This window comes from Molossus molossus, unplaced genomic scaffold (genome assembly GCF_014108415.1).
Source record: "Molossus molossus isolate mMolMol1 unplaced genomic scaffold, mMolMol1.p scaffold_m16_p_17, whole genome shotgun sequence".
NCBI lineage: Eukaryota > Metazoa > Chordata > Mammalia > Chiroptera > Molossidae > Molossus > Molossus molossus.
The window spans coordinates 65,541,817-65,566,122 of NW_023425352.1; the positions used below are offsets into that span (position 1 = coordinate 65,541,817).

The following is a 24,306-nucleotide window of genomic DNA, read 5'->3' on the forward strand; positions in this document are numbered from 1 at the left end:
GGGAAAAAAATCCTTTGAAAAGGGGGTAATTCTGATTACTTCTTAAGCCAGTCACTTTCTTAAAGTAGAACAGTCCACAGATTTGCAGTCAGTCACACAGGTGAGGGTAGCCCCGGAGGAGAGGACTAGAAGGGACAAGGGTCCTCTGGGCCTGTGCCTGGCAGGCTGGAGGAGCTGGTGAGGGGTCAAGACTCCATGTGCTCAGAGGTCTGGCCAGCTGTTTGTCCTCCACAGAAACAGCTGCCAAGTTGGGATGTTTTGGTTTAAACACTCCTGGTGGGGACAGGGAACCCCTGAAGGCAAATGTTAAAAAAAAAAAAAAAAAAAATAGTGGAAATGGGAAAAGAAAACAAGAGCTGTTGTCCAAGAGCTTCTACATAAAAATAAAATTTTAAAACAGAGAGAGAGAGAAAGAGGAATAATATAAAATCTCTTAAGTGGTACTACGGGTTCCAAAAATGAATTAAAGGATGATGAGATGATGGAAAAGACAGACAGTTTTGGGGTTTTTTTTTAAAACTTTTTTCTTCCCCTCACCCGAGGACATTTTTCCATTTTTTGCTCAGATAGAGTGGGAAGGAGAGAGAGAGAGAAACATCGACATGAAAGGGACACATCGAGTGGCTGCCACCCACACGACCAACCGGGGCCAGGGACAAACCGCAACCGAGGTACACGCCCTTAGCGGGAACCGAACCCAGTCTCTCTGGACCACAGGTCGACACTCTAACCGCTGAGCCAAACAGGCCAGGGAGACAGACAGTTTTTATTGCTGGACTGCCCCTCGGAGTTCAGCTGGCCTCCACCCAGCATTTCTTCCTGCTTTGGGGTTTTTCAGGCATAACTAGAAGCTGGAGTTGGATCCCCCATCAAAGGCAGAGATGGTGCTGCATTTAGAACTGTGTAGAGGCTGTTGTCTGAGGAGAGGTAGTTGGTGTGCAGTTGGGTACTCCAGTACATGGACTTGCTGCTCCAGAAAAGTATTCTGCCCCTTGAGGTCATCAATATCTCGCTGGTGTGTGTGGATATGACTCTTTGGCTTTGTCTAGAATTTGGGCCCGGGATGCTTTCTCTCCTTGGAATGCTGCACCGCAGTCCTGCAGGCTGTGGAAGCTCTTTGATGTGGTCCCTGTGCGTTAGTTCCAGTGCACCATGATGAGCCCCTTTTGTCAGCTGCAGATTAAAACCTCAGTTGATCGTCCTTGCTCTCCACTTCGATGTCATCAATGTCATCAATGTCATCATTATTGCTCGTTTTCTACTGCCCAGGGACAGTCACTGCAGCAGCAGCAGAAAAGGAGAAAGGGTGCAGGGGAGGGGAAGTCACCACCACCACCAAGCTAGTTCCCTTCCCACACACACTCTCACTTACTCGCTCTCTCACTCACACACACACAGCAAGGCGAGAACTGCCCCGCTGCAGCACTGATGAGCCGCGGCACCAGGACAGCGCTGTTTTGATTACTACAGCCTTGTGGTATAGTTTAATATCAGGTAGTACAACACCTCCAACTCTGCTCTTCTTTCTTCAGATTGCTTTGGCTACTGGGAGATTTTTGTGGTTCCATATAAATTTTAGAATTATTTGTTCTAGTTCTGTGAAAAATGCCTTTGGTATTTTGATAGGGATTGCATTGAATCTGTAGGCTGCTTTGGGTAGTATGGACATTTTCTATCCATTCCTATTCAATTTTCTCTTCAATGTCTAATGGTTTTCTGAGCACAGATCTTTCACCTCATTGGTTAAATGTATTCCTGGGTATTTTTTTAATGCAGTTGAAATGAGATTTTTTAAATTTTTCTTTCTGATAGTTTATTACTGGTGTATAAAAATGCAACTGATTTCTGAATATTCATTTTGTATCTGATACTTGCTGAATTTATATATTAGTTCTAATGGGGGGTTTTTTGGTGGAATCTTTACGTTTTTCTATATAATATCATGTTGTCTATAAATAATGGCAGTTTTCTTTCTTTCTTTCCAATTTGGATACCTATTATTTCTTCTTCTTGTCTGATTGCTGTGGCTAGAACTTCCAATACTATATTGAATAAAAGTGGTAAAAGTGCACATCCTTGTTTTATTCCTGATCTTAAAGAAAAAGATTTCAGCTTTTCACTGTTGAGTATGATGTTAGCTGTAGGTTTGGCATATATGGCCTTTATTATGTTGAGGTATGTTCCATCTATCCCCACTTTTCTGAGTTTCTTTAAATCATAAATGCATGTTGGATTTGTCAGTGCTTTTTCAGTATGTACTGATATGATCATACAATTTTTAACCTTCATTTTGCTTATGTAGTGTATCATTTCTGTTGATTTGCAGATTTTGAACCAACCTTGGATCCCCAAAATAAATCCTACTTGATCATAGTGTATGGTCATTTTAATGTATTGCTGAGTACAGTTTGTTAATATTTTGTTGAGTATATTTGCATTTATGTTCATCAAGGATATTGGCCTATAATTTTTTTGTAGTGTCTTTATCTGGTTTTTAAATTAAAATAATGCTGGCCTCATAAAATGGGCTTGGGAATCTTCCATACTTGAAATTTTGGGGAATAGTTTGAGGATAAGTGTTAACTCTTCTTTGAATGTTTGGTAAAAACTCATCTGAAAATTCATCTGGTCCAGGACTTTTGTTTAATGAAAGTTTTTCTATTACTGCTTCAATTTCATTTGTTGTAATCTGTCTATTCAGATTCTCTGATTCTTCCCAATTCCGTTATAGAAGATTGTTTGTTTCTAGGAATTTATCCATTTTGTCCATATTTTCCAATGTTTTGGTATTTAGTTTGTAATATTTACTTATAGTCCTTTGTATTTCTGTGGTGTCTGTTGTTACTTCTCCTCTTTTATTTCTGATTTGATTTGAGTCCTCTCTTTGTTTTATTTCATGAGTCTGGTAAAAGGTTCATCAGTCTTGTTTATCTTTTCAAAAACCAGCTCTTGGTTTTATTGCTTTTTTTTTGTTTTTTAGGGTTTATTTTTTTCTCTGATCTTTAGTATTTCCTTCTATTCACTTTGAGCATTGTTTGTTGTTCTTTTCAAATTCCTTTAAGTGTACAGTTTGTTTATTTGAGATTTTATTTTGTTTCTTGAGATAAGCCTATAATGCTATAAATTTCCCTTTAGGACTGCTTTTGATATGTCCCATAGATGTTGGGTTGTTGTGTTCTTGTTTTTATTTTATTATTTTTTTATCCTCATCCGAGGACTTTTTTTTTGCATTTATCTTCAGATAGAGTGGTAGAGTGGGAGGGAGAGAAGGAAGAAGAGAGAAACATCTGTGTGAGAGAGACATATCGAGTGGTTCCCACCCACACTGGGGCCGGGAACAAACTGCAACGGAGATACGTGCCCTTAGCGGGAACCAAACCCAGGACTGTCCAGTCTGTGGGCCGATGCTCTAATGGCTGAGCCAAACTGGCCAGGGCTGTGTTCTTGTTTTTATTTGTTTCATGATATCTTTTGATTTCTTCCTTGATCTCGTTGTTAACCCATTCATTATTCAGTTACATGGTTTTTCGCCTCCATGTCTTTGTGTGTTTTTCAGTTTTTTTCTGTTATTGATTTCTAGTTTCATACCATTATAATCAGAGAAGATGCTTGATATGATTTTAATCTTCTTAAATTTATTGAGACTTTTTTTGTGTCCTAACATGTAGTCCAGCCTAGAAAATGTTCCATGTGCAGCCTTGGCCGGTTTGGCTCAGCAGTTAGAACGTCAGCCCTCAGACCAGAGAGTCCCGGGTTTGGTTCCTGCTAAGGACATGTACCTCGGTTGCAGTTTTTCCCCGGCCCTGGTTGGGGTCGTGTGGGTGGCAGCCACTCGATGTGTCTCTCTCACATTGATCTTTCTCTCTCTCTTCCTCCCTCTCTCCCTCCTGTTCTATCTGAAAATGAATGCAAAAAAAAAAAAAAAAAAATGCCCTCAGGTGGGGATTTAAAAAAAAGAAAGAAAGAAAATGTTCCATGTGCACTGGAAAAGAATGTATATTCTTATGCTTTGGGGTGAAATGCTCTGAAGATATCAATTAAATCCATGTGATCTAGTATGTCATTTAAAATCGCTGTTTTCTTATTGATTTTGTCTGGAAGATCTATCCTTGATGTCACTGGGGTATTAAAATCCCCTACTATGCCCTGGCCAGTTTGGCTCAGCAGAAGACCATCAGCCCCTAGACCAGTGAATCTTGGTTTGATTCCGGCCAAGGGCACGTACCTCAGTTGTGGTTCATCCCTGGCTGTGGTTGAGGTTGTGCAGGAGGCAACCAGTCGATGTGTCCCTCTCACATTGATGTTTCTCTCTCTGTGCCTTTCTCTCCCCCTCTCTCCCTCCCACTTTGTCTGAAGATAAATAGAAAAATATCCTCAGGTGAGGATTAAAAAACAAAAAATCCCCGATGACTGTATTACTGTGGATCTCTCCCTTCATGTTCATCAATATTAGCTTTACATATTTAGGTCCTCCTATGTTCAATGCATAAATGTTTACAAGGGTTTCATCCTCTTGTTGGATTTCTCCTTTTATCATTATATAGTGTCATTCTTTGTTTTTTACTATAGCCTTTATTTTAAAGCCTATTTTGTCAGCCCTGACTGGTTTAGCTCAGCGGTTAGAGTGTCAGCCCATGGACCAAAGACTCGCAGGCTTGATTCCTGTCAAAGGCACGTACCTCTGTTGAGTTCAGTCCCCAGCCCTGGTAGGGGTCGTGCAGGAGGCAACCAATCAGTGTGTCACTCTCACATCGATGTGTTTCTCTCTCTCTCTCTCTCTCCTCTCTTTCTCTCTCTCTCCCCCAACACATACACTCTATCTGAAGATAAATGGAAAAATATCCTAGGGTGAGGATTTAGAAAAATAAATAAAATAAAAACCTCTTAATTAAGTATATTTTGTCAAATATAATTATTGCTACCCCAGCTGCTTTTTTTCTTTTTATTTGCATGAAGTATCTTTTTTTATCCCTTTACTTTTAGTTTTTGTGTATCTTTCATTCTGGGGTGGGTCTTTTATGGACAGCATACAAAACTTGTTTTCTTTCTTTTTTTTTTTTTATCCTCACCTGAGGACATTTTTCCATTTTTTGTACAGATAGAGTGGGAGGGAGAGAGAGGAAGAGAGAGAGAGAGAAACATTGACGTGAAGGGACACATCGAGTGGCTGCCACCCGCACGACCAACCAGGGCCTGGGACAAACTGCAACCGAAGTACATGCCCTTAGCGGGAACCGAACCTGTGTCTCTCCGGACCGCAGGCCGACGCTCTAACCGCTGAGCCAAAGCGACCAGGGCCAAAACTTGTTTTCTTATTCATTCAGCTACTCTATATCTTTTGATTGCAGCATTTAAGCCATTTACATTTAAAGTGATTATTGATAGGAATATATTGATGGTCATTTTATTCTTCTTTTATGAAGTTTTGTTCTGTTCTTTCATTTGGGACATGTTTCTTTGTTTCATCATTTTAGCTGACTCCCTGTGTGTATTTCTAGGTATTAGGTAAAGCTGTTACATCTCCTAGTCTTGGCAGAGTGGCCTTATGTAGTAGGTGTCCTCTGAGGCCCAGTGATGCAGTATCCTTAGTCACCTGAATTGGATGCTCCAAGGTTGTCTTTTGTGTGGGTTCTGTGTACTCTCCTTGGTTGCTGTTGTCACACCACAGGGTATAATTCACCTTCAGGCTGACTGTATGTGAGGGCTGGCTGTGACTATAGCATAAAAGCTATTATACAACGGCTGACCCTCATGGAGTAAGTGTTACTTTAGTGGTTCTCTGAGTCTGCCCTTCATTTATGTTATTTATGACATTGGTTGGGTGGTGCTCTGTGTGGACTGAAGCCACTCGCCAGGTTTGTTGGTTCTGGAGTCTCTTGTAGGGGCTCTAATAAAGACCAAGCTCAGCCACCATTTGTGCTTGGAGCAGCTTGGTGGGAATTACAAAGTGACCTGTGGTTGGTTGTTGCTTGTGCTGGGCTTGGCAGAGCTTGTGAAAGGCTACACTATGAACTGAAGTTTGGGACACTTTGGTGGGTACCACAATTCGAACTGAAGCAGCCATCTGAAGATCACGTTGTAGTTCAAATTGGGTGGCCCTGGTCAGAACACAGGTGGCAGCTGACCTTGGTCTGCACCTCCTGGGAGGACCCAGAACCAGGTACCTGATAAATATCTTTAGACCATGTTAAAGCACCACTCAACCACTTCCGCAGTGACACACTCAAGGGGTAGACCCAGCAGGCACCAGAGTCCTGTTGAAATAAGTCCTGCTCTGTGGAGCTGGCCCCTGCACAGCTGATCCTCCACAGCGGTCAGTGGTGACAGGCAGTCCTTGCAGCTAATCAGCCTTGGGATAAATCCCTCCCATTGACATGCCAAGGCTCAACTACAATAGAAGGGTATATACAGCTCACACTGGTTGTGGGGCACACCTAGAGCTTGGGTTATCTGGGAGGCTGTGCCACTGGATCCTACAGAACACTTACCACATTAGGTCACTCTACCAAGCCCAGGAGAAGTAACAGCTCTACCTAGTACACAAAAACAAACACAGAGAGGCTGCCAAAATGAGGAGACAAAGAAACATGACCCAAATGAAAGAACAGAACAAATCTCCAGAAAAAGAACTAAGCAAAATGAAGACAAGCAATCTATTAGATGCAGAGTTCAAAATATTGGTTATATGGATACTTAGTGAACTTAAGGAAAGAGTAGTTGAACTTAGAACTTCAACAACATAAATAAGGACATAAAAATCACAAAAAAGAACCCATCAGAAATGAAGGATACACTAACTAAAATTAAGACTAATTTACAGTAATCAATAGTAGAGCAGCCCTGGCCAGTTTGGCTCAGCGGTTAGAGAGTTGGCCTGCGGTCTGGAGAGACCTGGGTTCGGTTCCCGCTAAGGGCATGTACCTCGGCTGCAGTTTGTCCCCGGCCCTGGTTGGTCGTGCGGGTGGCAGCCACTCGATGTGTCCCTTCACGTCGATGTTTCTCTCTCTCTCTCTCCCTTCCTCTTTCTCCCTCCCACTCTATCTGTACAAAAAATGGAAAAATATCCTCGGGTGAGGATTAAAAAAAAAAAAATAGTAGAGCAGATGAAGGTGAGAATCAAATCAACAATTTAGAATATAAGGAATCAAAAAACACCCCATCAGATGAGGGCAAAAAAAATAATCTAAAAAAATGAAGATAGTAAAGAGCCTCTAGGACAACTTTAAGCACAAAACATTCATATAATGGGGGTGCTGGAAGGAGAAGGAGAGCAAGAAATTGAAAACCTATTTGAAATATTGACTACAGGAAACTTTCATAACCTGGTAGAGGAAATAGACATACAAGTCCAGGAAGCACAGAGTCCCAAACAAGATGAACCCAAAAAGGCCTACATAAAGACACATCACAATTAAAATGCAAAATGCTAAATACAAAAAGAGAATCCTAAAAGCAGCAAGAGAAAAAAGTTACTTACCTACAAGGGAGCTCCCATTAGACTGTCAGCTGATTTCTCAACTGAAACTTTGCAGGCCAGAAGGGAGTGGCAAGAAATATTCAAAGTGCTGAAAGCAAAGACCTACAACCAAGATTACTTTATCCAGAAAAGCTAATATTTAGAATCAAAGGACATACAAAGAGCTTGCCAAACAAAGAAAAGCTAAGGAGTTCATCACCACCAAACAAGTATTACATAAAATGTTAAAGGATCTTCTTTAAGAAGAACAGAAAAAGAGGAGGAGGTGGGTCAGGATGGCGGGTAGGTAAATGTGGTATCGTGTCCCCCCACAACCACATCAAAATTACAACTAAACTACAAAACAACCATCATTCAGAACTACCTGAAATTGAGCTGAATTAAGTCCTACAACCACAAAAGAAAGAAGCAGCCACATTGAGACTGGTAGGAGGGGCGGAGGCAGATGGGCTGGTCCCACACCCACGTGTGGCGAATAAAAATTAAGAGGACACCTTAGCTGGGAAGGTCCTCTCTGAGGACTGAGGGGTCCCTGTCCCACATCAGGCACCCCACTCAGGGTTCCAGTGCCAGGAAGAGATGTTTCCATAACTTCTTGCTGGAAAAATCAGTGGGAACTGAGGCTCAGAGAGGCTGAGGTGGCTGGAGCCCAGGCAGCTCCCCTTAAAGGGCCCACGAACAGACTTATTGGACTCTCTCCCTCTAAGCTTGGAGGGGAGGCAGGTCGAGGGGCGCCAGAGACATACAGGGAAGAACTGAGCTGTTTGGCATTGGAGCAAGGGCTAAAGAGGGGGCTTTCTCCAGGACAAACTTGCTGTCAGAGGCCTTTGTTCCATTGGTGAGCCCTTCCCTGAGGCAGCAGACAGAAGCCATATCTGGGACTACAGCAACCTGGCTCACACTGGTAGCCCCGCCCTGGTGACTCCCTGAGGCCCCGCCCCACCCAACTTTCAGGCCCACCCAAGCTGTTGCCAGTTGCTTTACCATAGAATTGGCCTGTCTTGGATCCTGCTTCAGGTTTTCCTAAATTCTTTCAAACGAGCAGCATCTGGTCTCAACTAGCCCCATACCTCCCCATTAAATAATACATAGAAACAAACACAGGGAGGAAGCCAAAATGAGGAGACAAAGAAACAGGTCCCAAGTGAAAGAACAGAAAAAATCTCCAGGAAAAGAACTAAGTGAAATGGAGATAAGCAACCTAACAGATGCTGAGTTCAAAATACTGCTTATAAAAATGCTCAGTGAACTTAGTGAGAACCTCAGCAAACTTCGTGAGGGCCTCAAGAGCATAAAAAGGACCAGTCAGAAATGAAGGAGGCACTAACTGAAATAAAGAATAATTTACACAGATTCAATAATAAAGTACGTAAATCCAAGGAGCAAACCATCGATTTGGACTATAAGGAAGCAAAAAACACCCAATGAGAACAGCAAAAAGAAAAAAGAATCCAAAAAAATGAGGATAGTGTAAGGAGCCTCTGGGACAACTTCAAGCGGGCCAACATACGCATCTTGGGGGTGCCAGAAGGAGAAGAGAGAGAACAAGAAATCGAAAACCTATTCGAAACAATAATGGCAGAAAACTTCCCTAACTTGGTAAAGAAAACAGACATACAAGTCCATGAAGCACAAAGAGTCCCAAACAAGGTGAAACCCAAGAGGCCCACACCAAGACACACTATCGTCAAAATGCAAAAGGTTCAAGACAAAGAGAGAATCTTAAAAGCAGCAAGAGAAAAGCAGTTAGCCCTGGCCGGTTTGGCTCAGCGGTTAGAGCATCGGCCTGCGGTCCTGAGAGACCCGGGTTCGGTTCCCGTTAAGGGCGCGTACCTCGGTTGCAGTTTGTTCCCGGCCCTGGTCGGTCGTGCAGGTGGCGGCCACTCAATGTGTTCCTTTCACGTCGATGTTTCTCTCTCTCTCTCTCTCTGTTCCTCTCTCTCCCTCCCACTCTACCTGAACAAAAAAAAGGAAAAATGTCCTCGGGTGAGGATAAAAAAAAGAGAGAGAGAGAAAAGCAGTTAGTTACCTACAAGGGAGTTCCCATTAGACTGTCAGCTGATTTCTCAAAAGAAACTTTGCAGGTCAGAAGGGATGGCAAGAAATATTCAGAGTGATGAAAAACAAGAACCTACAACCAAGATTACGCTATCCTGCAAAGCTGTCATTTAGAATTGATGGCCATATAAAGACTTTCCCAGACAAGAAAAAGTTAAAGGAGCTCATCACCACCAAACCGTTATTATATGAAATGTTGAAGGGTCTTTTTGAAGAAAAAGATAAAATATATGAAAAAACATAAGGGCAAAAAATACATATCTACCGACAATGGAATCTACAAACAAAATGAACAGGCAGAACAGAAACATTCTCATAGATACAGAGAACATTTTGTTGGTTGCCAGATGGGAGGGGGGTTGGGGGAATGGGTGAAAAAGGTGAAGAGATTAAGAAGAACAAATTGGTTGCTAGACTGACAAACCTCAAAGGGAAGGAATGTTTGTGGGGTGGGAAGAAATAAACCAAAGAACTTATATGCATAACCAATGGACACAGACAACAGTGTGGGAAAAGGCAGGAGGGGGGTGGGAGTGGAAAGGAGCAGGTCAATGGGGGAAAAATGAGGAACATCTGTAATACATTCAACAATAAAGATAAAAAATAAATAAAAATAAAGAAGCAGCCACATCGAGACTGGTAGGAGAGCGGAGGCGGATGGGCTGGTCCCACACCCACATGTGGTGGATAAAAATCAGGAGGACACCTCGGCTGGGAAGGCCCTCTCTGAAGAGTGAGGGGTCCCCGTCCCACGCCAGGCACCCAGCTCAGGGTCCCAGTGCCAGGAAGAGAATCCCCATCACTTCTGGCTGTAGAAACCTTCAGGAACTGAGGCAGAGGGAGGCTGCGGCTGTGGAAGCCCCGGCAGTTCCTCTTAAAGGGCCTGCGCACAGACTTACTCAGACCCGCTCCCTCTGGGCTCCCAGGGGAGGCAGCTGGAGGGGCACCAAAGAACAGAGAAGAACTGGGCTGTTTGGCCTCTAGGCAAGGGCTGGAGGGGCAGCTTTCTCCTGGACAGATGTGCTGGTGGAAGCCTTTGTTCCTTTGGTGAGCTCGTCCCGCACAGGGTAGGCAGACAGCCTCCAGATCTGGGACTCCAGCAACCTGGCTCACGCTGTTTGCCCTGCCCTGATGATTCCCTGAGGCCCCGCCCCACCCAACTTTCGGGCCCACCCAAGCTGTTTCCAAAGGCTTTACCATAGTATTGGCCTATCTTGGATCCTGCTTCAGAGTTTCCTAAAATCTCTCAAACAAGCAGCATCTGGTACCTGAACCCACCAGTGCACTTGGCACCATCAGACCAGTGGACACCCTGTGTCAACACAGACCAGTGCACAGTAGTGGAGCCGTCAAGGTGCTAGTTGCGGAAGCCGCAAACAGCCCAGGAGCCCAGCACTATCCCCCATAGTAGCAGCCCAATCAGAGTCCAGATATACCCCCAGCAACAGAGGCTGGGGAGCAGACATCCATCCCCAGGCAACAGAACCACAGACCAATAACAGAGAACCATCCCCAAAAACTACAGCAAAGGCTGAGCAGGAGCTGAGACCCACAGGGCAGCAGCACTCCCCAGCCACCAGCAGTGGGACCAGGTGCCCCATAGGGCCCTGTACAACACAGCTTCCCACAAGAGCAATGGGAAGCCAAGGATCCAGAGGGACCTGTGTGACCCAGTGGCCCACAAGAAAGGAGGAAAACCGGGGATCCAGAGGGGCTTGTGTGACCCAGTGGCCCACAAGAATGGTGTAGAGCCGGGGCTCAAGAGGGGCCAGTCTCAGCGAGCCCCATACCTCTTATTAAGTGGCCCCAGGCCTGGCACCAGAAGCAGCCAGCCTTGGTTTACAACTTGGTTTTCCTGGACACCTCCAAGTCCAGCACAAGCAGCAGCCATCTGCAGATCACTTTGTAGCTTATGCTGGGTGGCCCTGGATAGAGCACATGCAGTGGCTGACCTTGCCCCAGAGTCAGCACACTCTGTAGACAGCTTCAGACCACATTGAAATGCCACCACTCAATGACCTCCACAAGTGACACACTCAATGACTGGACTCAGTGGGTACCAGAGCCCTGCTGAAGTAAGTCTTGCTCTGTGTGTTGAGCCCCTACATAGCTGATCCTCCAAGGTAGTGACGAGTGGGCACAGCCAGTCCTTGCAGCAGATCAGCCTGAGTAAACCCCTACCACTGATGTGCCAACAGCAATCAAGACTCAATTACAAGATAAGGGTGTACAATCCACACTAGGGGTGCAACTCGAGGACCCAGCTGGGGTGATCAGGGAGACTGTGCCACTGGATCCTACAGGACACCTACAATAGTAGGCCACCCTACGAAGTATAAGAGGCATAACAACTCTGCCTAATACATAGAAACAATCACAGGGAAGCAGCCAAAATGAGGAGATAAAGAAACATGTTCCAAATGAAAGAAAAGAACAAAACTCCAGGAAATGAACTAAACAAAATGGAGATAAGCAATCTAACAGATGCAGAGTTCAGAACACAGGTTATAAGGTTGCTCAGGGAACTTGGTGAGACATCCAAGGGACTTAGTAAGACCTTCAAGGAACTTAAGGAGACCTCCGAGGAACTTAATGAAAACATCAACAACATAAAAAAGGGCCAGTCAGAAATGAAGGATGTACTAACTGAAATAAAGAATAATTTACAGGGAATCAATAGTAGAGTAGGTAAAGCCAAAAAGCAAATCATCAATTTGGAATATAAGGAAGCAGAAAACACCCAACTAGAACAGCAAAAAAGAAAAAAGAATCCAAAAAAATGAGGATAGTGTAAGGAGCCTCTGGGACAACTTCAAGCATGCCAACATTTGCATCATAGGAGTGCCTGAAGGAGAAGAGAAAGAGCAAGAAATTAAAAAAAAACTATTTGAAACAATAATGACAGAAAACTTCCCTAACTTGGTGAAGGAAACAGCCATACAAGTCCAGGGAAGCACAGAGAGTCCCAAACAAGTTGAACCCAAAGAGGTCCACACCAAGACACATCATCATCAAAATGCCAAAGGTTAAATACAAAGAGAGAATCTTAAAAGCAGCAAGAGAAAAGCAGTCCACTACCTACAAAGGAGCTCCCATTGACTGTCAGCGGATTTCTCAAAAGAAACTTTGCAGATCAGAAAGGAGTGGCAAGAGATATTCAAGGTGATGAAAAGCAATGACGTACAACCAAGATTATTCTATCCTGCAAAGCTATAATTTAGAATCGATGGACATATAGTTTCCCAGACAAGAAAAAGCTAAAGGAATTCATCACCATCAAACCAGTATTATATGAAATGTTGAAGGGTCTTCTTGAAGGTGAAGAACAAAAATATGAACAATAAAATGGCAATTAATACATATCTATCAACAATTGAATCCACAAACAAAATGAGCAAGCAGAACAGAAACAGACTCATAGATACAGAGAACTTTTCATTGCTTGCCAGATGGGTGGGGGTTGGGGGAATGGGTGAAAAAGATGAAGGAATTAAGAAGTACAAATTGGGCCCTGGCCGGTTTGGCTCAGCGGTTAGAGCGTCAGCCTGTGGTCCAGAGAGACCTGGGTTCGGTTCCTGCTAAGGGCACATACCTCAGTTGCAGTTTGTCCCTGGCCCTGGTTGGGTGTGTGGGTGGTGACCATTCGATGTGTCCCTTGCACATAGATGTTTCTCTCTCTCTTCCTCCCACTCTATCTGAACAAAAAATTGAAAAATGTCCTCAGGTGAGGATAAAAAAAAAAAATAGAAGTACAAATTGGTTGTTAGACTGATGAACCTCAAAGGGAAAGGGGGAGGGAGGGTGGGATGAGATAAACCAAAGAACTTTTATGCATATATGCACAAACAATGGACACTGACAATAGTGTGGAGTAGGCAGGAGGGGGTGGGAATGGGGAGGAGGGGGTCAAAGGGGAGAAAAGGAGAAACATCTGTAATACATTCAACAATAAAGATGAGTTTAAGAAAAAGAAAAGAGAAAAAGGTAAAAAATATGAACAATAAATTGGCAATAAATACATATATATAAATTGGCAGCAAATACATATCTATCAACAAATGAATCTAAAAAAATAAATGAACAAAAACAGACTCAGATACATAGAACATTTTGATGGTTGCTAGATGGGAAGGGGGTTGGTGGGTGAGCGAAAAAGATGAAGGAATTAAGAAGTACAAATTGGTTGTTACAGAAGGGTCATGGGGATGTAAAGTACACCTAGGGAATATAGTCAATAATATTCAAATAACTATGCATGGTGTCATATAGGATATAGATTTATTGGAATGAACAGTTAGTAAGTTATATAATGTCTAATCACTGGGTGTACACCTGAAACTAATATAATATTGCATGTCAACTGTAATTTTAAAAAGATGATATAAAAAAAATAAAAATAAATAAATAAATATTCAGTCCAGTAGTCATAATATCTGCTTGTTATTTTTGCAAACAGTTTTTGAGGAACCAAGGATGCTTAGTCCCAGTATTAAGGTTATTTGGCTATGTTTTAACATTTCAAAGATTTGAGACATAAGATACGCAAGGCAGTTCCTCTGGCATGGCTGCTGTGCTTCCATTTTAAAACATATTTCTTCATTAATTTTAGAGAGAGAGGAAGGGAGAGGGAGAGAGAGCTAGAAACATCGATTGGCCACCTCCTGCATGTCCCCCACTGGAGATCAGACCCACCTCCCGGGCATGTGTCCTGACCAGAAATGGAACCTGCAACCTCTTGATACATGGGTCGATGCTCAACCACTGAGCCACACTGGCCAGGCTCCAGCTCCATTTTAAAGTGCCTAATTTACATTATTGTTTACCGACACAGTGAATAATATAAATGACCAACCAGATGAAAGATGAGGCCTGGAAAGGACTTCTGTCCCAGTGGAGCTGGGGTGTACCATTCTGCCATGTGGGCGTGTTCACCAACCAGTAGCTCTTGAAATTCATACTTTTGAGATTTTCATGGAGGCTTCATTGAGTAGGCATGATCTACCATTAACTCATCTCCAGTCTTTCCCCTTTTTGGAGGATGGGGGTTGGGGTTGAAAATTCCAAGCTTCTAATTATGGCTTTGTCTTTCTGGTGACCAGCCCCCATCCTGAAGCTATCCAGGAGCTCACCAAGAGTTGCCTCATTAAGGAAAAAAAAGATACTCCCAGAGCATTTTAAGGGATTTAAGAACACTGTGTCAGGAAGCTGGGTCAAAGATCAAATATTAGAATATAAGATGCTTCTAGTGCTCTTACCACTTAGAAAATTATGAGTGTTTTAGGAGCCTGTGTCAGGAACCAGGGGGAAAGAAACTAATATGTGTATTTTTTAAATTATTTTACATTCTTTTTTTTTTCTTTTTCTTTGGTTAATCCTCACCCAAGGATATTTTTCCATTGATTTTTAGACAGAATGGAAGGGGGAGAGAGAGAGAGGGAAACATCGATGTGAGAGTGACACATCGACTGGTTGCCTCCCATACGACCAGGCTGGAGATTGAATCTGTAGCCCAGGTACATGCTCTTAACCTGGAATCAAACCCAAGACCATTTGATCTGCAGACCAATGTGCTAACTGCTGACCAAGACTGGCCAGGGCTATTTTACACTCTTGATTGGGGGTGGAGGTGAGAGGGAGTCTTGTCTTCTTGGCTACATCTGTCCAGAGTAGAGGCTTAGTCAGACTGATCTGGGGAGAGGGGAGGAGGGAAGGAGCAGGATATGATGCAAATCCCACAGACTTTCCATTCTTACTGAATTTTAGTAGATTTTCTTGAATAAATTATTCTTCATTTATTGAATGCCCTTAGGACAATTTCCAGAGGCTTTAAAGGGTACACTTTTACAAAACAGTTTTCCCAAGCTTTGCTTGTTTCTCTGGGGAGAGGGTCTGTGGAGTTCCTCACACCTCCCTTCCTGGAGCTCTGTGCACGGAATGTGTTATCAGATGCTGTGGTCTTCACATAGGGCCCAGGGAAAGGCCTTCCAGCTTGGCTCTGTCCACAGGGACAAGCCCCAGGCAACTCCACAACCAGGCTGGGCTCCTGGTCAGCAGCTGAGACCAGCAGCTGATGGAAGGTGCTGACCACGTCTTTCTACAGAAGTTTCTCCCAGTCCTTGCTCTCCTCCAGAGCAGCCAGTGGGGATGCTGGCACATGCCAGAGATCAGACCATTAATAGCAGTAGACACACATTTACCAGAGTCAGTAGATGTCACAGGGGCTCTAAAATTCCAACAGCACATGGTCAGCAGAGTCATTCTCCAGTGTGGTCTCCTTGGGCTTCTTGCCTCTCACCTCAACTCTCTCCAGACTGATGACCATCTCTATGCGGCTCTGAGGTCTTGGATCTCCATGGCATCCATCTTTCAAGTGATTCTGATGACACAGAGCTCCCTCTGGCCCTGGTTCCCACCAGCCCAGCACTCAAAGAGACCAGCTTTGTCTTAGTTCATTAGATTCTCAGTGAGTCATTGAGAGGCCCAGTCTGGGGAGCTGTCCAAACAATTATGGTCTCAAGAGACTGGAAAACAAAGTTATCCAAGCTTAGCTGTCATCAGCGCTGTAGTAGAAGTGCATTTCTTACACTCACGTGGCCATGTGGTCACTGAGGGAACAACTCACACCCCCTGGTGGCCAGTTCTCTAACCACCACCAAGAGCTATGCCTGTGGAAAAGAGGGGCATTGTTTTGAACTATACATTATAAAACACACACAGACCCACAGAGTCCACTACCACATCTGTGAGGATGATGACACAGTGCCCCCTGGGAACCCAGGCAGAAAAACCCACTTTTCCTTCCCCACCTTTCCCCCCAACTCTGGCCCCTTCTGGAGCCCCCTCCCCCCCCCCCAATGCTGCAACCCTCAGGGAGCTCCCTGTTCAGAGCTCACCTCCCAGCACTGCCTCGAGCTCTCCTCTTGCTCATTGAACAGTGAACTGGCACCGTCACAGTTATTAAGCACTAACTGCGTGCTTGACCCTGAGCAGGCTGTCTCTGAGAGTGCTTCTCCATGGGGATCCACTCCAGGTGGCTGTGAGGATGCTGCACTGGATGTGAACAAAAGATGGCTCTTTGCAACAACTGATGGTCGCAGGGCACTCTGTGGTGGGCACTGTGCTAGACAACTCACATTGGGAGTCCTCTTGGCAGTGCTTTTAGACAGAAGTTTCAGTGCCCCTTGCACAGGACAATGTGACTCAAAGACAGTAGCTGCCATGCATTTTGAAACCCCTTCTTTCTGCCCTCACCTTGGCCTTGTCCCAGAGCAGGCAAGGAGAAGCGAGTGGCTGAGCCTGGCTTCAGAGCTGGGTTTGCCTAGCTGTCCTGCTGTTGGAGACCAGGCTTCAAGGAGGATCAAGGAGGCAGGTACCGAGGGGGTGGCTGGGGAAGTACAAGGACCAGGAGGAGAAATGTTGGCTATGTTCATTTCCTTTCCCCCTACTTCAGAATCTCTCCCTTTTTTTTTTTTCCAGAGGCACAGGTCAGTTTCCTTTTCTCATGAAGGCCTCCCGACCTCCAAAGTTCCATTTGGTCCATCTTCTCCACTCCTGCAGCCCTTTGCTCACACCCTGCTCTAAACTGAGCCACTCCACCTTCTGCTACAGGAGATGCTTCCCCTGTGTGCCTCGCCCAGTCCTTGGAGCTCCTGGGGGAGGAGCAGTTTCGTCGCACATCACAGCAATCCTGGAGCCCAAGTCCAAGCAGATGTCTGCTCGGCACTCGATAGAGGGTGCAGCCAAGGACAAGCGACCTGAGTGCAGTGGGCACTGAGCATGGACTCCACTGTCGGGAAGTCCTGGGGAAACTCCAAGGAGAACACCGGTGGTGCTTATTGTGCTATGTCCACACCCATAAGGGGCTGGACAGGTCCTAATCCAGTCACCAGGGAGAACACTGGTCAGAAACAGATTCTGAGGTTGAATTTCTCTCCCTGAGCTGATGACTGAGAACTTGGGTCACAGTGCTCTTTCCCAGGAGCTCAGTAGGCAAACTCCACCTACTGTGGCCCAGAGCCTTGGCCTGGGAGCTGCTGCTGCCTGGGGCTCCTGCTAGGACTGCAGACGCAAGAAAGTGTCGATACCCTGCCTGATGAGGGAATCACGCTCCTGCACACCGCACAGCACCCGCCAAGGTACTCAGCTCTGGATACCTGGGAACATACCAATATCTATGAAATCTGGGGCTGTCATAGTGTTTCCCATGAATTTGAAAACAATGTAATTTTTTAAATGAATCGCTGAGACAAAGCTCATGAATGAGCAGGAAACTGGGAACCCTTGAGAGCACAACCCAACTTTTGTGTGGTTTATGGAGGGGAATCCCAAGATCAGACCAAAGGCTGACATCCAGCAGGCTGCAGACTTGGTTTCAGGCCCCCAATGTCCATGCCAGGCCTTCAGGCACTGCTCACCCTACCTGAGGAGACAAGAGAGAAGAACCAACCCTGAGACCTGCACCACCTCTTTCCCGGCCCAGTCCATATTGCTATAGAAAAACTCGTTCACAGTAAGGTAGATCAACAGAACTGAAAAGAGTTAATGGAACTGGTAAGTAACCATCTAATCTAGACTTGTCCAATGCCTTTTATTTCTCCACACCATTGCCAGTGAGGTGATATTTGGGGGTCAGGAGAGCATGACGAGGGATGGCAGTACCCAGGCCTGGCTCTAATCAGCCTCCTGCTGTGGACTTCTGCCTCACGTGAATAAACCGTTGACAGTACCCGAGAGGTGCACGTGTCTGCTCCTACGGGAAGAAATGGAACCCCATGAGGCTATGGACGCTGAGCCTGCCTGCTCCCACCTGCAAGGGTGTCGTGTTAGTGAGGAACTGGGAAGTTCCTTCCTTCACTGGGCCTGCCAGAGTCACTCACAGCCTGGATGCAGCAACACCCCTGCTGAAGGGCCCTTGGCTCAAGGGACAGCACCTTTTTTCGAAGCCCCTCCCAGAGCAGGCAGAGAGCCAGAGAGCGTGTGCGCCTGTGTGAGAGCTGGGCATAGGAAGGGCCAGTAGAGCCAGCTCTCAGACACACCCAGGGCCTGGTGAACATGGGCATGGAGCCTCGGACCGGCCTGTCTCCCAGCCCATTGCCCAGCCCTGCTCCCCACACCTGGGCAAATGCCATGAATGTCTAGGAATCTCGATTTCCTGCTTGGTCAATAATGTTAATGACAGTATCTACAACTGAGTCACTGTGAAGTTTAACAAGATAAAGCATGGAGCCCCACCAGCATGCAGACCTGCATTAGTTCTTACTATGATATTATCACCACTTCTGCTACCACAACCCCTTTGTAGCACTGTCCTGAGAATGAAATAGGTCACACACAGGTGCCACCAACTGGAAAGTGTTCACAGACCCTGGGCTTGTCAAAAGTCAGGACTATCTGACACAAGTGAGGCTTCCTAAATGTGGTCTGTGTCAGATCACAGGGGGAAAGTATTATTGTCCCGGCATTCTAAATCATTTACTGTTTACCCAGAAATAAACCGAAACAAGATGTATCCCTTTTCTGTTGCAGCTGACTCACTGCTGAGACAACATCTATTTATTGCCTCACAGTTCTGGAGTCAGGAGTCCAGGTGTCCTGGGCAAGGTGTCCTGCACAGGGTCTTAGGGGCCAAGTCAAGGGGTGGGCCAGTGGGGTCTTAGTGGAGACCCTGAGCAAGAATCAGCTTCTGAGACCACCAGGTTGTTGGCAGAATCCGGTTCCTTTCGTTGTCGACTTCCAGTGAGGGAGCAGAGGGTGTGGGGGTGGCACAGCCAGACCCTCTCTCAGCCACCTCAGCACTTCAGTCCCGCCCACGTTCAGCAGACAATCGGCTTTGTCACTGGTCTCCATGGTGGTAGTAAACAAACCTAGCCTTTGCCTGGTTACCCTCTCCATCCATCAAGTGTAACCCAGGAAGGCCCCCTGGAGGGGCCGGAGGGTGGTAGGGGCAGGTCGAGGTCTGGGGACTAGGAGGAAGGGAGCCTAAGCGCTTAGATGGGGATTGTGGGAGGAGAGGGAGCCCAGAGTCCCTGTGGGACCAGCTCTCTCTGGTCCTGCATTGTTCTCACCGCCTGCACCCACCTCAGCCTCGCCCCCTACTTTTCCGGGGCTTCCGCACACTCTGTGGGTGAAGCTCCTAAGCTTCCCAGGACTCCACACCTGCGCGTGCAGATCCCAGGCTGAGGGGCACCCACAATGAGCCCGCTGTCTCCATTTCTATCCGTGACTGTGAACCTGGAACAGATTCTCGGTGCTGCCTTTCCAGCTTCTACTCCACGTTCCGCCAATTCTCATTCTCAAGGCACCTCCTACCCTGACTCTCAGTGAAACGCGGCTTCGTGTTCACCGAGCCAACAGAAGCAATCAGGAGAGAACCTCCTCACCTTCTGGGCTGCATTCAGGCTACTGTCCCAGGTCAACCAGTCTACTCCTCCAAGTGATCCCATCTCCTCTTCTTACTCAAGACACCCCCTGCACTTCCTGTGTCCTCCTCCACGGACGCTATTTTTTAAATATGTTTTTATTGATTTGGGGGTGGGGAGAGGCAGAAAGAGGAACATCGTGAGAGAGAAACATGGATCAGCATGCCCCTACTGGGGATTGAATCCACAACCCTGGCATGTGCCCTGCCCAGGAATCCAACCTGTGACCTCTCAGTCCTGGGATAGCACTCAACCAACTGAACCACACCGCCAGGCTGAAACTACTTTTTATTTTTATTTATTTTTTCTTTATTGATGTTAGAAAGAAATGAAGGGAGAGGAAGAGAAAGATAGAAACATTGATGAGATGCCCTGGCCAGTTTGGCTCAGCGGTTGGAGTGTCGGCCTGCAGACCAGAGAGTCCCAGGTTCGGTTCCCGCTAGGGGCATGTACCAGAAAAAAAAACATTGATGAGAGAGGACATTGATTGGCTGTGTCCTACAGGCCCCACACTGGGGATTTGGCCCACAACATGGGCATGTGCCCTGACCAAGAATCGAAACTTTGCCCTCTTGGTGCATGGGTAGACACTCAACCACTGTGTCACACGGGCCAGGCATGGAACTATTTTTTAATCTAGCCAGCATAGTGGGTATCTCTTTGTGGGTTTAATTACCACTTCCCTAATGACTAATGAATGATATTGGGCAACTTTTCATATGCTTATTAGCCATTAGTTTATCGTTTCTCCTGAAATGATTATTCAACTATTTTACCCATAAAAAAAAAACAAAAAAAAACACCAGTAACAAAATACTGCCATGTAAGTAAGTGTTCCCAGCCTTCCCCTTCTCCTCCCTGTCTTCTGAGGAATCTAGAATGACAACAGCCTTGAGAGCAAGTCAAAGAATCCTGTTGGAGGGAAATGAAAGAAGAGGAAGAGAAGGTTGGAAGCTAAGAGGGAGAGAGACAGCTGAGGAAGACAGGAAGGGAAGATGCTAGAGGGTCTACTGTGAGGTGCTGCTTTCCTACAGGAATTGGGGGATTGGAAGCTTTGCTTTGTGAGATGAGATTCTCCACTTTACAGTCCCCTCAAGAAAACCATAAGCAAAGCTCTTGGTGACTGCTCAGAACTTTTGGAATTGAGTCTATTACTTTTGGCTGAGACACCCTGGGAAGGGAAAAGTAGTTTTATTTGGATTTTTATATAAACATTGAGCAGTTGTTGTTTTATTCTTGGTATTGGCCTTAGTAAAAGAAGTACATGGATGGAGAAGAGCAGGGTGAGGAAGCATTTTAAAAAATAATATATATTTACAAAATTTATTTTGCAATAATGTAGATCTGTTGGGGGCAGTGGAAATGGCTCCAGGCGTTAGACTGGTAGGGTCACACCAGACCTGGGTGCAGCAAACTCAGCACTTGAGTTCTGGCTAGGAAAGAATTCAGAGCCAAGACTCCAACTGTCAGAGAAAAATCAGCAGTAGAAGAAATAATTCATAGAAGAAATGGGCTTAGGAAGCAAGTTAGAGGCAAAGGAAAGGCCCTTGGAGTTTAGAAGTAAGGGAGGTAAAGGTGACCCATCTGGGGGAGGAGGGAGGAGAAAGGAAGGGGAAAGACTCTCCGTGGAGAGTGGGAGAGTTTGAAAGCACACTGGGTCCTCCTCCTCAAGGGTATTAAGGGTGGAGATTTTAGGGGAGGTTCCAGGGGAAAATCTCAATAGAATATTCAGCAGCTTTCCAAGTGTGTCCTTTCAGGGTCTAGGTCTCCACTGATCAAGTGGTCAGCACCAGGCCAGGGGTCATTATCCAATGCAGCTGGTCCTGAGGTCAGCCCTTGGGTCACTGGTCTGGTTTTACTGCTTTTCTGGGCCTGAACTGTAATTGAGGCCTAGATGTTATCTCTAGGGAGGAAAGGTCAGAGGGTCCGAACCGAATGACCAGTAATATGCTATGGGTGGAAAAGTACCCGGGACTCTCTGCTCTGGTGAACTTCTTTTTTTTTTTAAAGTTCTTTATTGATTTTAGAGAGAAAGGAAGGGAGAGGAAGAAAGAGATAGAAACATCGATGAAAGAGAACATCAATTAGCTGCCTCCTTGCCCTGGCTGGTTTGCTCAGCAGTTAGTGCGTCGGCCTGCGGTCCAGAGACCCAGGTTCAGTTCCCGCTAAGGGCACGTATCTCGGTTGCAGTTTGTCCCTGGCCCTGGTTGGATCGTGTGGGTGGCAACCACTTGATGTGTCTCTTTCACATGTTTCTCTCTCTCTCTTCCTCCCACTCTATCTGAACAAAAAGTGGAAAAATGTCCTCTGGTGAGGATAAAAAAAAAAAATTAGCTGCCTCCTGCATGCCCCCAACTGGGGATTTGGCCCACAACACAGACATGTGCCCTGATAGGGAATCGAACCTGTGACCTCCTGGTGCATAGGCCAATGCTCAACCACTGAGCCACACTGGCCGGGCTTGGGTGACCTTCTGTATCTAGCCAATCGTCCTTTCTCTGCTCATGTGTGTCTACCACAGATCTACAATAAGTTGCCAAAAAAGAAAAATGTTATATAAATAGAATCACAGTTGTGGCCTTTTGAGGTTGGTCTTTCTCATTCAATATCATTTACTTGAGCTCCACCCAAGTTGTTGAACATATCAATACACTGCTCTATTTTATACTGTTTTCTTGGTATGGATGTAGCACTGTTTAACCACTTACCTACTAAAGGACATTTTATTCTAGTTTTTAGTAATTATGAATAATGCTGCTATAAACATTTGTTATCAAGTTTTGGTATAAACATAAGTTTTCATTTCTCTATGATAGATGTCCAAGAGTGTTGTTGCTGGGTTGTATGGTAAGTGTATATTTAGTTTATAGGAAACTACCAAATTATTTTCTGGACTGGCTGTACCATTTCACATTCCCACCAGCAAAGTATTTGTGGTCTAGTTCCTCTTCATCTTCACTGGCATTAGGTGTTATCACTGTTTTTCATTTCAGTCACTCTGATAGCTGTGTATGATATCTGATTGTGGTTTTAGTTATGGATTTTCCTAATGACTAATGATATTGAACTTCTTTTCAGAAGCGTATTTGCCAACGTATATTCTCTCTGGTTAGATGTATGTTCATGTTTTTTTGCTTATTCACTATTTTTTATTGGATTATTTGTGTTTTATTTAAGTAATCTTTACTAAAACAAAGGTCACCAAGATATCTCCGATGTTTTTTTCTAGAAGTTTTTGCTAATTACACATAATCATCTTCAGTGTTCAATCGCTAGAAGACCTGCAGGATTCATACAATATTTGCTCATACTTTATTACAGGCATTGCAGTCACAGGGGAAGGAGGATACACACTAGAAGGGTCTGGAGATCCCAGGCACTGGCTTCTTTGTACTCCTACCACTGGGAGGCACTTTGACTTCAGGTCTTGAACCATTTGCACACTGTGCAGGGGCCCTCAGTACTGAAAGATCAGAGTCTGTTCATGGTGAGGGAGTCTTAAAGTAAGCTGGTCACATAGATGCACTCCAGCTACATGACCACCTTCATTTTAACATGTCCCAGACCCCATTAAGCCTATGTACAAATAATGAATTCAGTGATTACGGAACAGTGTTGATTGGTTGGTGGCCCTGCTCTGAAACAGCTCAAAGCACGTGATACAGAACATCATTTACCTTTAGTTACACAGTCCATGGCTTTGGCCAAGAGTTGATACCTTGAGATGAACAAGTAGTTATACCAGATCAGTTGAAGTTAGCCCATGCTATACAAATTTTATAGTTTTTGGTTTTACATTTAAGTTTATTATCCATTTTGAGTTCATTTTTGTATGTACAATTGATTTATATATATTGACTTTGTGTCTTAAAACCTGCTAATTGCTCAGTGAAGATTTTTAGGGTCCAGTGGTTTGGGGCATGCTTAGATATTCCTTCTAAAGTTAAAAAAAATATATATATATATATATATAGTATACTATATATCTATAGTATAGTATAGTATTATATATATATATATATATATATATATATATATATATATATAGTATTTTATACTTCCCACCACTAAGAACGAAGCATAATGCTTAGGAGGCTCCTTGGGTCTGAGATTGGGCGGGAATGCTGACCCATGCACTGAGTTCACGGAATGCTGTTGGTGTTGACTGGAACCCTGAGCAGGGACAGGCTCAGCAGAAAGTCAGGCTGTGGTGCTGGCAGCCCTGGCACCACACAGTTTGGCAAACCTTATTGCATTTGAGGTATCTATGGTAGGAAAATCTGTTATTTGTTTTTTAAGTCATTAAGTTTGTGGTAATTTGTTATTGGAGTCCTAGGAAAATGACAGACAAGA

The 24,306-nt window shown here is 44.9% G+C and overlaps 1 pseudogene; it reads right to left on the bottom strand.

Moving 5' to 3' along the window:
- Window positions 1-791: 791 nt before the first annotated feature.
- LOC118632109 lies at window positions 792-15,857 on the bottom strand (annotated as a pseudogene).
- Between the last annotated feature and the right edge of the window lie 8,449 nt (window positions 15,858-24,306).